Here is a 17857-nt window from a genome sequence, read left to right as displayed (position 1 = left end):
AAATTTTGAGCACCAGCCACCACTGTGTACACAGGTTCGTTTATAGTTGTTTTTAGGCAATTTGTTTAGGAAATTGGGTTGTGCCCAGGCCTATGGGTGATACTAAGAGGTCTGTGCTCCTGCTGGTGTATGGCTAAGCATACTATTATCTCATACACGTCATGTGTCATCCTTCCCATAGTCCCATGAGTGACAGTGCAATGAGTCCATTGTGGGGACACAGCAGGCGCCTCCTAGCACTGGGCTGCTCTGCTGACGTCTGGGAAGGCACGTGACCGTGACCGTTCTCCAGTCAGGAAAATCGGGAGCGCGCGCGGAGGATGAGTGCACAAGCGCAGAGTGTAGAGATGTGTGCGGGGGCGCGCACACAAGGAAAAGTGCACGCTGGTAGAGGGACGCTCGCGTGCCTTCTTTCTGACAAGACAGGCTGCAAATCAAATCACGCATGCGCAATGGCATTGTGCCGCTTCTCCCAGGTAACCGCATTCGCCGTGAAGCGTTGGGCATTCGCTAGGAGTGCCGGGGCGGGGTTTGGAGAAGGCGTGTCTGGGCACCTCCCCTTTTTTGTGTGGGGTAACACAGGCTGCTTTTGCTGACTCTAGCGTTCAGCCAATCCGAATATTAGTCCTGTACCGGGGGGAGGGACCGGTCCTTGTGTATGGGCATGGCCATGTCTAGCATGCTAGGCTGTGGCTTGTGTTGGTAAGGTAGCTTGTGACGTCGGTGGTGCTGCAGTGATGGAGAGCGGGGGGAGCAGCCGGTGACCGGGGGAGGGAAGGAAAGGGACCGGCGGCAGGGGAAGGTTCGCTTTGTTACCGGAATGGGTGCGCGTTATTGGACGGTGACTGGGGGATAAAGGTGACCTCCGCACAACCATCCTGCGGTACGCCGGTGGAGGATACACGGAATGTCACCCCGGGGAGCCTTCTAGTATTGGAGGTAAGACTGTCCTACCGTGCCATCTACATCCACTACAAGTCCCAGCATGCCTGGACACTGCAATACACAGATGTGCCATGACTACCAGAGATCCCTTCCCAATGGCCAATCCCAGCCATACACTGGCCAATGCCTGCCCATCAACCACCCAATCCTATAGGCTGCCCATAGACAGTGGGATACCAAGGGCTGCCTGTTTGGTACCAAAGGCTTCACCCAAAATGGTCTATCCCATAGGATGCCCATCAACTGGCCTATTCCAAAAGGGTTGCCTATAGAATACATGTTCATTGGCTGCTGGATTCCAAAGGCCTCCCCTAGACTGGCTGATCCCAAAGGCTGCCCATAAACAGTCTGCCTATCAAAACCCAAAGACTTCCCCTAAACTGATCTATCCTAAAGGCTGCCCGTTGGCTGGCTGACCTTTGGCTGGCTGACCCTAAAGGCTGCCATTGGCTGGCTGATCCCAAAGGCTGCCTATAGACTAGTGCAGTGATGAAGAACCTTGGCACCCCAGATGTTTTGGAACTACGTTTCCCATGATACTCCACTACACTGTAGAGTGCATGAGCATCATGGGAAATGTAGTTCCAAAACATCTGGAGTGCCAAGCTTCGCCATCTCTGGACTAGTGGATCCCAAATGCTGTCCGTAGGCTGGCTGATCCCAAAGGCTACACATAGACAGTCTGATCCCAAGGGCTGCCCTGTCAAAACCCAAACGTTTCCCCATAAACTGGTCCATCCGAAAGGCTGCCCGATCTCATTGGCTGGCCAATCCTAAAGGCTTCTTCTAAATTTGGGCCGTTCCAATGTCTGCCCATCCCAGGGGCTGCCTACAGAATGGCTGATTGCAAAGTCTTCCCCCTGGGCTGGCAGATCTCTCATTGATGGCAATGCAAAGTGAAACGTCATTTTTGTTTATTTATCCTTTTTTGTTTTCTTTTGGAGCAAATGATCATACATTACTAGAATCTTCCAATTTTGTGAAAAATCTCTTGTGTGGTAACTGGTACTTCTGATGCTTGACATGCCTGATTCTTACCCAAATCTGCCATATCGCTTACAAATGTTGGTTGATTTGTGGTGCCGGTGAACGTGGCCTATAGATGCCAAAACATCTTCCTGTATCAATATATCATAATTTGTGTGTATCAAATTTGCATTGTGTGTGTGTGTGTATGTGTATATATATATATATATATATATATATATATATATATATATATATATATATATATATATATATATATATATATATATATATATATATATATATATATATATTCTACTGGAGCTAAATCACATACATTCATTTTATCACAAGATTAATTAGGAATATATCTTGCAAATCTGTGGATGTCTGAGCCATCCATAAAATATATATATATATATATGTGTGTGTGTGTGTGTGTGTGTGTGTGTGTGTGTGTGTATATATGTATGTGTGTATATGTATAATGGATGGCTCAGACATCCACAAATGTGCAAGATACATTCATTTTATCACAAGATTAATTAGGAATATATGTGATTTAGCTCCAGTAGAATATGCAGTGAATATGAATTATATATATATATATATATATATATATATATATATATATATATATACACATATACATATATATATATATATATATATATATATATATATATATATATATATATATATATATATATATATATATACACATATATATATATATATATACACACATACACACACACACACTAGGGAGGGGCCGTACAGACTGCTATTTCTTTATTGTACTGAAGGCTTCCCCTCCTCCCCTGTCATTACTGAACATCACATCATGAAAAGACCCCCCTATGGAACGGAGAATCCCCATGGAAAAGCAGGTTTTGCTGTCAGGAATAAAGCCCTGCTTCTTTAATTGCCTCATCTGCACATCCATTTGGGAAAGTGAAGGCTCCCAGCAATCGATCGATTGTGTCGTTGCCTCTGCATTTTGTGATGTGATCCCAGCCATGCCGTGTGATCGTATAATGGATCTTCTACATTCTGCTGGTGACAATGGCCTGTTCTCTTCATAAATCCTCTCCAATATATAAGACATTCATCTCTGCCATCTCTACGCTATAGACGACACTGTTGGATGAGCGGCAGCACTGACATTTCTTTTTCTAGATCCTAACTGATCAATTAATGTAATTCATGTTGTAGCGGAACAATGGTGGGGACTAGTATGATGACTGTACTAGCTCGGTGTGGGTACATCCATAAGATAGTTGTAGCATTGCATCTGACGTCTTTTGAGCGCGTGCGTCTTCATTTAGCATCGACGCTCCTGAAAACGAACAGATGTTGCGCAAATCCAGTTTTGATGCCATGTGCGTACGAGATATAAAGAATGATTAATATTTCGTCCGATCTGTGAGGATCTATTACAGAGGTCTGCCATTGTACGATTGCAGGCCACTCCAAAGCTTTCCTTGTCTCCTGTGCTGCAGCCTTTCCAATACATTGCTTAGCAATCCCCTCCTTATTGCAGAGCGTAATTAACCCCTTGCTTTCTGTGTGCCTGATTAACATTAAATAATTACTTTGATCAGTGCTGTGATGACAGAAGTGGCTTGACCTATACAAGATGAGCTAGGTTCTGTCATTGGCCGGGCTCTGCAGAGAGCATCAGTGATCTCCTGGGTGTGTGCAAGAGATATGATGGACACTTTTACTACACAAGGGTAGCTGAGCATCCCCTGTACACAAAGCTGTCACCTTCCCGACACGTGGATCTCATTGTACTTTACTATGAGAACCTTTTCCTAAGCAAGTTGAAGGTCAGATTGAATGAATAGTAAAGTAACTTGCAGTTGCTTGGAAAAGGTACATCAGGCATGCTTTGTGTAATGTGTGTTCTGTCATCTGCGGGAAAGTCGTTTTTGACCTTCAAATTAAGCCTGGTATACACAATGGGGCAGATTCACGTACAGCCGCGTAACTTTGGCCGGGCGTAACATATCTGATTTACGTTACGCCGCCGCAACTTGCACGGGCAAGTGCTGTATTTTTAAAGCACTTACTCCTTAAGTTGCGGCGGCGTAGCGTAAATCTGCCGGCGTAAGCCCGCCTAATTCAAATGTGGAAGGGGGGGCGTGTTTTATGTTAAACTACTGTTTAACATAAACGTTTTTGCGGAACGGCGCATGCGCCGTCCGTGGAATTTCCCAGTGTGCATTGCTCCAAAGTACACCGCGAGGACGTCATTGGTTTCGACGTGAACGTAAATGACGTCCAGCCCCATTCACGGACGACTTACGCAAACGTTGTAACTTTTTTAAATTTCGACGCGGGAACGACGGCCATACTTAACATTGGCCGCGCCTCATATAGCAGGGGCAGCTATACGCCGGGAAAAGCCTAACATAAACGTCGTAACTTTACTGCGTCGGCCACGCGTACGTTCGGGAATTTGCGTATCTAGCTAATTTGCATACTCAACGCGGAATTCGACGGAAGCGCCACCTAGCAGTCAAAAAAATAATAATACAGTTTAGATCCGACGGCGTAAGAGACTTACGCCTGTCGGATCTAATGGATATCTATGCGTAACTGATTCTAAGAATCGGTCGCATAGATAGGACGGCGCAACTGGAGATACGCCGTCGTATCTCGGTTGTGAATCTGGGCCGATGAGAATATCGGATTAATGGTCATTGTGGAATTTTTTTTTTTTGCATGCTAGTCTCAAGTGGAAAACCAATAGCTTACTAAAAATACCAAAATTCTTTCGCCAAGAAAAAAAACTTCAGAAGTAATGTATTCTTTTATTTCTGAGCAGGCGTGGTCTTGGTAAATAGGGTTGGATAGTAGGAGTGGCGCTATTTTATTAAAAATCCCTAATAAACAATTTCCTGTTTTGGTCCCCAAAAAATCCCTTACCTAAAGTGCAATAGTGAAAATGATATAAATTAAGAATGAATTTAATAAATAAATATGACACTAAATGCCTTTCCAAAGTGCATGCGTGCCTGTGCGTTAAATTGGTGATTATCTTGTGTGCAAAACCTGAAGCATAAAGTTGCTTATCAATACGTGCAAACTAGCAAAAGGTGCTGCAAATATACAATAGTCCAGAAATAAATGATATAAAATGAATATGAGATGTGCAATCTAGCAAAAAATGCTGCAAAAAGAAGAAAAAAATCAATAAAAATTCAATAGTCCACAATAAATAAATATAGAAACCAATGAATCAATTTGTGCAGTAATTGAAAATATAAATGAATCAAGTCTTTGATTCCTCAAGTGCTGAATAATCAGAATCGTGCTTGGTGCCAGGTGAAAAACCGTTGCTATATGCCAAAAGTGATCACGGCAATCCGTGCTCTTATAAAATCCGCACTCACCGAATATTACACCCCCTCTTGGGGGTATGGAAGCGTTCAGTGTATGCCACTGTGTAGCACTCTGGCGATATGTCGTTCCTCCTGCGCTGCTGGTGATGCTGCAAATATTAGCCCATATATAGGACAAAGGAACCCCAGATGGTGTTTTATTGTTTTAAAAACCTTTTATTATTAAAACTATAAAGTAGGTACTCGCATTTGAGCAAAATCAATAAAGCATGTAATGCTGACACTGAAAAAGTTTGCCGACCGGAAGTGGGGTGACGATCTGCTTACTCTGCTCTACCGGTTTCGTCTGTCTGACGTCATCTGGAGCGTGGTCTTGGTCACACAATTGTTTTTTTTTTCGTACAAACACCATACTAATTGCACTTAAGTAATTTATTCTGTAAGGCCTTTCACACTGACAGACTGATCAGGTCTGCCTGTCATTTTTTCAGGCGGACTGGATCGAACCATCCATTGCTCTCTGTGGCAGATGTCAATGGACGTGTGTCTGCCGACATCCGATCCGGTCTGCTAAAAACAGATGGGTGGGGATCCGTTCCCCTTCCTTCTGGCTGATCTGATGACAACCAAATGGAAACGGACAGGGGGTCCATATCCATCCAACAGCCTGTGTCCTCTCTGCATCAGCGGAGCGGCCACGGACCTGTCATCTACCTACTCAGTGGAGATCAGCGGAGAGATCCCCTGCTGAGTACACAGATAAAAAGGGAGAAAGAAAGGCGCACCAGCCTCGTGTACTACCGTTTGGCAAATTTTAATGGAATAATAAAATAATGAAAACTACTCACAAACAAGGAATGATAAAAGGCTTGTCAAACGATAATTTTAGTTAAAATACCCCTCAAACCACACTCCAGACTGTAGGGGGGGGTGGCGAGGTGCGTTGCTGCTGGCTGACGCGTTTCGAGGTGACAGAGACCTCTTCCTCAGAGCCCAGCAGTGAAAATTTGCCAAACGGTAGTACACGAGGCTGGTGCGCCTTTCTTTCTCCCTTTTTGTCTTCTATCAGGATTTCCCCATCCATGAAGGGCAGCAAGGCCTCTGTCACTACGGTTTTTTGGACATTTAAGGAGAACTGTATGTAGACATCTGACTGATTATCAAGGATCCCACTTGTGCGCAGGAGTTTGTGTGTTTTGTGAGTACACAGATACACTGGCAGGCTCCGCTAGTATGAAAGGGGCCTTAGTGTACGAGAAAAAATTGCATGCTTGTTCCTTCAAATATTTTCATATGAACTGTCGTGATCGGCTTTCGAAAGCTGTATACTAGCAAACAGAGTATTGGACGGTCACTCCGAAAGCTGTACTTTTCCTCCAATTTTCTCATTGTTTGTATTACTTATTATTATTTGTGACAAAATATTCCTTTTTTTTATTTGGCAAGTAGTCAAAATAAATGTTATTTAACAACCAGGATTGCTCTTTATTGAACAAATATAGTGCATCCGGAAAGTATTCACAGCTCTTCGCTTTTTCCACATTTTGTTATGTTGCAGCCTTCTTCCAAAATGGATTTAATTCATTATTTTCCTCCAAAATTCTACAAACAATACTCCATAATGACAACGTGAAAGACATTTGTTTGAAATCTTTGCAATTTTATTAAAATAAAATGATGATTTTTCAGATGTTTCTACAACTTGTCCACCCGTGCTAAATTCAGTTGAGTGGACATGATTTGGAAAGGCGCCCACACCTGTCTATATAAGGTCCCACAATTAACGGTGCATGTCAGAGCACAAGCCATGAAGTAGAAGGAATTGTCTGTAGACCTCCGAGACAGGATTGTATCGAGACACAGATCTGGGGAAGGGTACAGAAAAATGTCTTCAGCATTGAAGGTCCAACTGAGTACAGTGGTCTCCATCATCCGTAAATGGAAGAAGTTTCGAACCACCATGACTCTTTCTAGAGCGGGCCGCCTGGCCAAACTGAGCGATTGAGGGAGAAAGGCCTTAGTCAGGGAGGTGACCAAGAACCTGATGGTCACTTTGACAGAGCTCCAACGTTTCTTTGTGGAGAGAAAACCTTCCAGAAAAACAATCATTTCTGCAGCACCAATCAGGCCTGTATGGTAGAGTGGCCAGACGGAAGCCACTCCTCAGTAAACGGCACATGACAGCCTGCCTAGAGTTTGCCTAAAGCACTCTCAGATCATGAGAAACAAAATTCTCTGGTCTGATGAAACAACTCTTTGGCCTGAATGGGAAGCACCACGTCTGGATGAAACCAGGCACTGCTCATCAGCTGGCCAATTCCATCCTTGCAGTGAAACATGATGGTGGCAGAATCATAATTTGAGGATGTCTTTCAGGAACTTGGAGACTATTTAGGATCGAGGGAAATATGAATGCAGCAATGTACAGAGACATCCTTGATGAAAACCTGCTCCAGAGCACTGTGGACCTCAGACTGGGCAAAGGTTCATCTTCCAACAGGACAACGACTGCAAGCACACAGCCAAGATAACAAAGGAGTGGCTACGGGACAACTCTGAATGAATGTCCTTGAGCGGCCCACAAGAGCTCAGACTTGAACCCGATTTGAACATCTCTGGAGAGATCTGAAAATGGCTGCGCACCGGCGCACCCCATCCAACCTGTTGCCGCTTGAGAGGTCCTGCAAATAAGAATGGGAGAAACTGCCCAAAAATAGGTGTGCCAAGCTTGTAGCCTCATACTCAATGTCATTATGGGGTGTTTGTATAATTTTTTTTTTTTTTTTTTTGAGAAAAATCATTTAATTTTAATCCATTTTGGAATAAGGCTGCAACATAACAAAATGTGGAAAAAGTGAAGCACTGTGAATACTTTACGGATGCACAGTAAGGCCTCGTACACACGATAGGTTAACCAGAGGACAACGGTCTGATGGACCGTTTTCATAGGTCAAAACCGATCGTGTGTGGGCCCCATAGGTTATTTAACCATAGGTTAAAAAAAAAAAGCCAACTTGCTTTAAAATTAACCTATGGATTTAAAACCGATCGTTAGTAAACACGACCATCGGTTAAAAATCCATGCATGCTCAGAATCAAGTCGACGCATGCTTGGAAGCATTGAACTTTGTTTTTTTCAGCACGTCGTTGTGTTTTACGTCACCACGTTCAGACACGATCGGTTATTTAACCGATGGTGTGTAGGCTTGACGGACCATCAGTCAGCTTCATCGGTTAACCTATGACAACTGTCCTTCAGACCGTTCTCATCGGATGGACTGATCGTGTGTACGCGGCTTTAGTGGTACAAAAACAGATATCCAGACAGCGATACATGGCAAATGGGTAAGGCATAATAGAAATACTTTAGTGATTAGTGAATATTATATGAAAAGTCTAGGTTAAACAGGACCCAATCACATCTCGCTGTCATTTTCTGACCTGCAGTAAGGCAGCTAAAAGAAGAAATGGGATGGCATGCTCCTCGCTAGGCTCTGTTTTCAGTAATCTGCCTCATTAGCACTGGCCATGCATGGATATAATTGGCTTGGCATGGGCTTATCACTTCTAATTGGCCAGTTGGTTTAGTCTATAGTTGGCTAGTCTTTGATTTTATATAAACAAGCACTTTAAAGCCTTGCCCGTTCATCTACCATTTTGCGGCCACCCTTTGAGTTTGCACAGTTGCCAAGTAATTTGATGTCTCTCTTTCTTTGTAAACTAAGCGTCTGTTTTGTCAGGGAATCGATGATCTTTGTAGATTGAGCTACTATTGATCTTCTGTTATCTTCAGACATGCATTTGGTGGAAAATGCTTATAAAATTTACTGAGATTTGGTAAAATTAGGAATGGCTGAATTATTGAAATGAATAGACTTAAAAGTGGTTATTAAAGTGGAGGTTCACCCTCAAAAAAAATTCTAACATCACACGGAGTCGCACCATCCTACCGACAGAATGCCGGTGATTTTTTTTTTTTTTATCAGCACATACCTTGTTCTCATGATTTTCACCTCACGGCAATCCCGCGGGAGTGGGCGTTCCCAAGCACTGCCTGTGATTGACAGGCTTCCGAATGGCGCATACTGCGCGTCACAGGTTTCCGAAAAAACCAGAACGTCGGTGCGGCTTGCGGCTTGCACCGTCGTTCGGGTTTTGTCGGCAACCTGTGACGCGCAGTATGCGCCGTTCGGAAGCCTGTCAATCACAGGCAGTGCTTGGGAACGCCCACTCCCGCGGGATTGCCGTGAGGTGAAAATCGTGATCACGAGGTATGTGCTGATAAAAAAAAAAAAAAAAACACTGGCATTCTGTCGGTAGGATGGCGCGACTCCGTGTGATGTCAGAATTTTTTTTTAAAGGGTGAACCTCCACTTTAACCCACTACAGCAGGGATATGCAATTAACGGACCTCCAGCTGTTGTAAAACTACAAGTCCCATCATGCTTCTGCCTCTGGGTGTCATGTTTGTGGCTGTCCGAGTCTTGCTATGCCTCATAGGATTTGTAGTTCTGCAACAGCTGGAGGTCCGCTAATTGCATATCCCTGCACTACAGTATAACCGTACAATCCCCTCTGTAAAATAACATTGTGTCTGTGTTATATAAAATATGCAGATTTGGACTTTTTTATTTATTTTTTTATAGCAGAGTGTCTCCTGGTGCTCACGTGGCTCTCCTCTTCCCCGCCTGACAGCTATAGCGGGAGGGGCCAAGAACTCCCACTAATGTCAGCCGGGGAGGAGAGAGAGCCGAGGAGTCAAATGAGTGCCAGGAGACTCTGATATAATGTAGAAATCGGCATCTCCTTTATAGAACGGACACTGGGACACACAATGTTATTTTACAGAGGGGATTGTATGGTTATACTGTAGTTGTGATAGCAGGAGGGGGAGAGGGGAGAGAGAAGGATAGAGGAGAGCTGCGGATGACAGGGGCACGTAAACTGACCACAGTGTCAGGGCTCAGCAGCCATGATAAATCGTGGTCAGTTTACAGTGGGGAGGGCAGGATCAGCCAGGTTTTTTTAGGATATACATGGGGCCAAAATACACAGCACAAGCCCTGTGCTTTTATTCATGTTTTAAGGGAACGGGATCTATTTTTTTATGTATTTATTTTTTGTAACAAATGCTTTAAGACAAATTCCTTTTTAAATGTATTTTGTTATTTACAATGCCATCTATTTTTATATTCCAAGAAAGGAGAGACATAAAGCTGTCAGGTTAAGAATAACATAAATTGCATTGACAATGCTTGGAAAAGAGGAGCAAATAATTATAGCTCCAGAAATTCCTTAAAATCCTTAAAATGCAATCTACTGCAGTCAACATTTGCTAGTGCGATAACAAACGAATGGTTTCTGGCAGGTAGAGGATGTTAGGAGATGTGAGTCAGATTTCTGCAGACATTGGAGCACGTTGTGTTTCTGACAGCAAGAGCATGTTACAAACACATCCAAGAAATTTCTACCCACATCAAAATTCTGTAGTATCGTATGGTTTTTGGCGGTAGGGTTGGCTGTATTAGCTGGAGGTTGTGTGTGTTTTTGTTTTTTTTGTTTTTGTTTTTTTTCTTTTTTATATATTTTTTTTTTTTTTACAAACAGCAGAAAGAAGAGACCCAGTTTTGTGCCTTTTGTTTTATCTACAGTCTTATGAATAAATGGAGGTCATATCATCCCAAAGTGGTACTGGGGATATGATGGATTATATACCGTGCCACGTCCCAAAAATGTAATCGGTTGGCAGATGGACTTTATGGGTACAACACAACTAGATAAAAAATTCTTAAGCTTTATTAAAAAATGATACAATACAATTTAAAAAATAATTCACAATGGATAGTATAACTATTCATGACAAAGACCCTGAATAACAAATAACCCACCACCTAACAACCCATAAGTAAAAGTAATATACTGGATTGAATGACACAGGGTCACCTCCCACAGTATAGTAGTGGATAGTGATATGGCGGTTATTGATGAAGGCGGTGTGTCGTATGTTGCACGAATTTAATCGCTTCCTCAGGAGTTTTGATGTAACATCTATAGAGTAAAAAATGTACATATTATAAACAAGCAAAGGCACAAAAGAACATAAATATTTAGTCTGCTGTTTCTGAGAAGCCACATAGCCCACCATAGCGTCCCAAACATCCGAGGGGATGAGAGGAAGGGAAACGGAAAAATAAAAATAAAAATGGACAAGGAAAGCCACTGCAATCATGACAACCACAAGAAGAGTGCAGAAAACAGGAGGAAAAGGATTGATAAATAATATCTAAATATAACTTGCATTCAATAAATCAAAATTGACACACATATGGAGGACGCAGTCAGTACAGAAGCCAAAAAGTAGCGTGGATTATTCCTCAGACTGATTTTAAGGGCTGGATATGTATAAAATTATATCAATCAGAATTGTTTTATTATATATTATAGCACAGTTAACAAACCCAAGTGGGTGTGGTAAAAAAGGGTGGATACCCTGCGCTGCCAGTATTAAGTAAATGGAAGCTGCTAACACAGCTTATTTGAAAAAAGCAAAAAGAATAAAAAAGGTAAATGTGTAGCGCTAAAAATGACTATCAATGATGAAAATCAAATACCAAAAAATTGTGAAAATATAAAACACAAAATAATTAAATACAATGTGCATCAATTACATATGAGTCCCATTTTGCAAGAAACAAAATATTGTGCCGCTGGCACGTGATACAGCGTGAACTATTGCGTCTATTGGTTTGTGCCAGAACGCAAAAGTGGTATGCTCAACGATGAATGAATTAAATTCACATATATAAAAAAAAAAAGTCAATCACGTGAATAAGTGAATGGATGAAATAAGTGACTTCTCCAGTATGTGATCATCCCACCACGAAAGCAATGCAGGCTTACCAGAGCACGTTGACTTACGATGACATATGCCACCGCAAGTCAAAGAAGGCTTATAATGACTAATGTCATAAACGATCCAAGGCAGAGTTTAACATCAACCGATCATCATATCCTCTATGGGGTAGGTGGATGGAAAGAGACTCAATGCTGTTCTGAGAATAGGGTCTCAAGGCTTGTTTCTCCCAATGTGTCAATGGTATATGGAGATAGGAGAAAAAAGTGGCCACATAGTGTAATCCCGTCTTACAAATGAAAAGTATATTTATTTTGCAGCTGTCAAACTTACATTTGGCTGGAAGTAAAAGCATTTTGTATACAAATGGGGCGGCAGTGGAGTCCTCCCGACGCCTTTCGTGGTCATAGCACTTTGTCTGGGGTGTGGTAGTTTAAACATATTCAAAGATGAAGAGGGCAAACTTGCCCACAGGGACAGAACGAAAAATGCAGGAACAGGTGATTAGGGGACTGGTATGTGGGGTGGCAAAACGGGCTGTATGCAGAGCACACCGCCATTTTGCCCTGTGCTAAAAAGCACAGGATTCGTCTTGATAAAATAAGCCATCTTAAAGCTAAATAAGTTCACTCACCATCCATTCTCTGCCCATCCATTCAAGTGAAGAGACCTCACCAATTGTTCTCAGTCTAGCTCCCAGCCATCACTGGTCTGCCGACGCCCTCACAGGCAGTTTTATTAAAGACCCAGCAGGAAGTGATGTCACAACATGTGACCTCCTTCATAGGAAGTGAGCTCACAGGGTGTGAGCTCCACCCAGCAGATGCCCTGTAACACTCCTGTGATATATTAATTTGATTGGAATAGGATCTCAAATGCGGAGGGTTCTCAGATATAACCACTACTTCACTCTTTTATATGGTCAAAGAGTTTAGGGTTTTATTCATCACAACCTCTATATGAGAATCACAATGTATAACAAGCTTATTACTGCATAAGCTATCATATGTGTGTGGAAGCAGTAGAAAGGTTCTCTTTAGATTTTGTTTGCAAGCATACTTAGATATAAGGGTTAATCGAAGTTAGTAGTGTTATACAGTCTATGGTTTGCAATGGTAAGAGAAACAGCAATGTCTATGGTTTGCAATAGCACAGAAGCAGCAGCAATGTTAATGGTATTCTGTTTGTTAGAGTTAGTGTCACAAGTATGCAGCATAAGGGTTAATAAGCACAAGGTCTATAGATAAATGCTGCAGGAATTAACTTAGTAATGTTATGCTCATATAGGAATACTTGCGGTTCTGTTGCAATCTGCGGTTGTAGAAGATTGGATATAATCCTGGAGTAAATGTGTGGACTCTGAGTAACGGAGATTCTGCTTGCAGGGAATTCCTGTAGTCTGCAGGATTTGCTGGGAGCGCTGTAGTAAGGTGCCAAGTGAAAGTCCTGTTCCCATTAGGTGGTGAGGATCCGGTAATGAGGCTCATAGACTGAGCTCAGAGGCATCAGGGGTACTTGGCAGCAGATCGAGGCGTGAGGCAGAAGGTCCCAGGTGACGGCAGGGGTCCAACAAAATAGCGGAACACCCTGCCGTCATCGCCGCACGTTTAAATAGCCCGTGCGACGCGGGAAACCAGGAAACTCGCTGGGGCGCGCTTCCGCGTTCCAGCGTGGAACGCAAGCCGCGGCGCACAGGGAGTGACGCTGCAGAGTCAGGGAGATGAGCGCAGCTCTCTGTATCAGGTGAGGCTGCGCTCGTTTTGCTTAACATAACGCCAATAGCGTTACATGCCCATATACGGAAACCCTTCCAACAGGGATTCAATACAGTAATATAACAATAACAAAATAATACAACACCACCACAATACAACATAACAACAATACAACAATATAACAACAATAGGATATAGTTCCTGATGAGAGGAGCTTATCTGCAGGTGTAGGCGCACATCACAAAACAGTGTTGATCAGGCACTGAGAGATGACAGGAGCGCATACCAGCTAAATTGACAATGCTCTTGCAGAGCGGACGCACCCGGAAGGCGAATATCTGTGCATCACACAGGGGCCCTTTCGCCGGCCGACACCCCCCACTCCACAAACACCCTTCTCCAAATCAGGAAGTGTATCTCAACCAGTCTCAGTCCGCCCCAGTCAGCTTTCTAGAGCGGGCTGAGGGAGAACCAACAATGGGTGACACTATGACAATACATAATAAATACATCTTTAAATTTCCACAACATATGTTGCCCAGAATCCTGACACTAGCAATTCCTAGTCAGCTATCCCCGTGTTCAAAATTATCAAGAATCCAAAACGAAAGTATGCCACAGACAGATCTATAAAGAATAAGACATAATAAATATGTCAAAAAATCGTTCGCAATAACTGAAAGAAAAAAAGGGGAAACAACAAAGGCATGTCCCAGGAAGTATCCCAGGAAACGGCAAAGGCATGTCCCAGTCAGCCACCATATATCTGATCAAGAGAATAATTAGCCGTTAACACATACCTTGTATTGAAAACACGCTTGTATGCCTCTGTTGCGGGTGACAGCCCTCTGAGCAGCAGAGATGCCTGTACAGAGGACATCAATCACTCCTCCATTTAAATATACTGGCGCAGAGAGTGCGTCATTGGAGCCTTCTATCAGTGGATTGAGCGTCATCAAAGAGTGACCCAAATGACACACCCATCAGGGAGCAAATCGGGAGGCACGATACATGCGCAGCCGGCCAGCTCGCATATACCACGTCCACAGAGGACAGCGGGGCGTGCTGAAAAATAAGATATTGCATCAAAACTCCTGAGGAAGCGATTAAATTTGCGCAACATGTCGAGTTAAGATTTGAGCAACATACGACACACCGCCTTCATCAATAACCGACATATCACTATCCATTACTATACTGTAGGAGGTGACCCTGTGTCATTTGATCCAGTATATTACTTTACTTTTACTTATGGGTTGTTAGGTGGTGGGTTATTTGTTATTCAGTGTCTTTGTCCTGAATAGTCATGCTATGCTATTCATTGTGAATTTTTTTTTTTTTCTTATTGTATTGTATCATTTTTTAATACAGTTTACATTTTTTTTTATCTAGTCCTGTTGTACCCATTAAAGCGGAGGTTCACCCAAAAAACAAGTATATAACATTCTGTATACCTCAAACATGTACAGTATGCTGTTTGTTTTTTGTGGGTGTACATATGGTATTATCACTATTTTTCACCTGGCTTCCGGGTACTAGCTCCCGCGGGAGTAGGCGTTCCTATGCAGTGGCGCAATGTCCTCTGGGATTTTGCCCAGATGATTGACGTGCCTGACAAAAACTTCCCCCCGGCGGATAAGGCGCGTCGCGAGTTTCCGTAACTAGCCAAACACATGCAGAATTGCACACATTCCTATGTCCCTTTTGCAAGCATGCGGCAGCACCATTAATTGTAATGGCACCTCAAAGCAACTTAATGGGTTTGCACCAAAATGCATGGTGACGGAGTACCAAGGGGGAATGCAATAATGCTGCTGCGCCACTTTTCTGACATTCATGTATTGCGCTAAGTTCATGACGCATCTGCAACACTTTTGGTTCTGACAGCGACTCGTACCCCAAATTTAGGTAGTTCTAAAGTGTGCCAATTTTACAGTGTGGCACACTGAATGCACCAAATGTAAAATACAATACTGACAGTTCGTATCTTACGAAAGTGGCGCTAATTAAGACCCTGGCGCAGACAAATTTTGCCAAAGTGTCTCTCATGCGTTCTAAAAGTGGTGATAGTAAACTTGTACTTGAGTTTGGCTCATGCTGCACCACTTTTTAGAAGGCATGTGAGACGCTAGCAAAATCTGTCTGAGCCTGTTTTGCCTTCTCTATGCCAAAAGAGTGTGGCATTCAATAAAGCTGCCAAATTCATGCAGCATTTTGCAACACTTTTGGTTTCGATTGGCGACTCATGCACCAAATTCAGATGGCTCTTATTGCGCCAAATGTAAAAGTGAAGCTAATTTGTAAAATTGGATAGTGTGGGGAAGGATTAGAATACCCTCTTGCTATGTACAGTTTACAGTTGTCGTTGAAAGTATAGGAAATTTACAAATTTTGGGTTGATATAAGAACACTAATATCCATTCACACCTAGGCGTTTTGTCGCCTGTAGTGTGACGCCCGCTGCCGCCCCGACACGCCAGAGGGATGATTTAACATTGCCCTCCTATGGAGATGGTTCACATCTCCACGCCTGCCGCCTGCTGCCTGAAAAAAAGTCCCGGACCTTTTTTTCAGGCGGCGTTCGGCATAGGAGATGGGAACCATCTCCATAGGGGGACAATCTAGGGGCACATCTAGGCGGACAATCGCGGCGTTTTGACGCCGCAAATCGCGGTACAAAACGCTGCTATTTGTTGCCGCAATTCGCGGGACAAAACGCCGCGATTTTGTCCGCCTAGATGTGAATGCAGCCTAAGGCTTCATTCACACTACAGCGCTTTGAACTGCGGGCAGATTTGCCGCGATTCGACAGCACCGATGTGTGAGTGACAAATCGCAGGACTCGCGCTTGAGATGCCATTAATTTAAATGACACCTCAAATCGTGGAACGGGTCTGCTGCGATTGTCACATGATAATTTGCGCTCCTATCCGCATTGTGGGAAGCATGTCGCCCCCAAAGTAGCTCCTGACCTTTTTTGGGCAAAGTGCTTCCCACAACGCTGATTGCAGTGTGAATTATCGCATGACAATCGCAGCAGACCCTCACCACGATTTGAGGCATCCTTCAAATGAATGGCATCTCAAACGTGAGTCCCGCGATTTGTCATTTCACATCGGCACTGTTAAATGCGAGCATATTCGCGGCATATCTGCCCGCGATTCAAAACGCTGTAGTGTGAACGCAACCTAATAGAGGGCAGTTAGGGACGCTAGTTCTGGTGAAGCCCTGGGATTCCCTTACTTTAGGGACTTTGTCACTTATTGTTTTGGCTATGGAGCAGGAAGTGAAGGGAATTCTCCCCAGTGGGATACAGATGGGGGAGGGGGGAAACAAACAAAACACTGACAGGGTTACAACCCACCCTCCCTTATTGCAAAATGGAGGGGGGGGGGTAGTTTTGCTCTTGGCTACTTTTAACAGCCCACCCCTCCTTAGCAGCACATACACTCCATCCCTCCTATTTTTCTCTATTTGTTCCCCTACCACTTATTCCAACCACCAGAAACAAATGGAGAAAGCCTCAAGCCGCAAAATAGGTCTTGCACTTCTTATTAAAGAACAAAACTGTACACAGGGCATTTTCATGTGTGTTGTGCTGGGCTTTTCTGCATTGTATGGTGCAATTAACAATTAATGACAACTCACTGCAACACACATAGAGAGTTGCTTGCATTGCATTACCAAATGATGAGCCACTTGGATATAGTAATGATATCTCTAAGTGGCTAATTGATTACTTATTTAGCTGGGCCAAAGACTTGCATTGAGCGATGAGGCTTTTTTTCTAGGTTTGGAAGAAAGTATTTATCAATTTTAAATTGTATTTGTTTAATGCTGTCTGTCTTCCAATTGGGAGAAGTGTTTTCTTGCCTCCTGCTCTGGAAATACATCATTATACAATGATAAATATGATCATTAACCAGAAGCCTTCCTTTAAATAAGATGATTTTCCTTTGTTGACAATAGGTAAGGGTCCCCATTGAAAACTTCCCCTCTGTTCTTGTTCTAATGCCCACAATCCTCAA

General features: G+C 43.2%; 1 protein-coding gene across 2 annotated transcripts in view; it reads left to right on the top strand.

Annotated features, from left to right (window-relative positions):
* The first annotated feature begins 661 nt into the window (after nucleotides 1-661).
* TTBK2 (tau tubulin kinase 2) overlaps nucleotides 662-17857 on the top strand; it is a 124506-nt gene continuing 107310 nt past the window's right edge. Inside the window, exon 1 of one of the 2 annotated variants that reach the window (XM_040333075.1) lies at nucleotides 662-939. The gene's annotated coding sequence lies outside the window, so the exon portion shown is untranslated. The remainder of the gene's footprint in view (nucleotides 940-17857) is intronic. The other variant, XM_040333077.1, reaches the window with a different exon arrangement.

The sequence above is a fragment of the Rana temporaria genome, chromosome 13 (genome assembly GCF_905171775.1).
Source record: "Rana temporaria chromosome 13, aRanTem1.1, whole genome shotgun sequence".
Taxonomy (NCBI): domain Eukaryota; kingdom Metazoa; phylum Chordata; class Amphibia; order Anura; family Ranidae; genus Rana; species Rana temporaria.
This window is presented reverse-complemented; position numbering and strand designations above follow the sequence as displayed.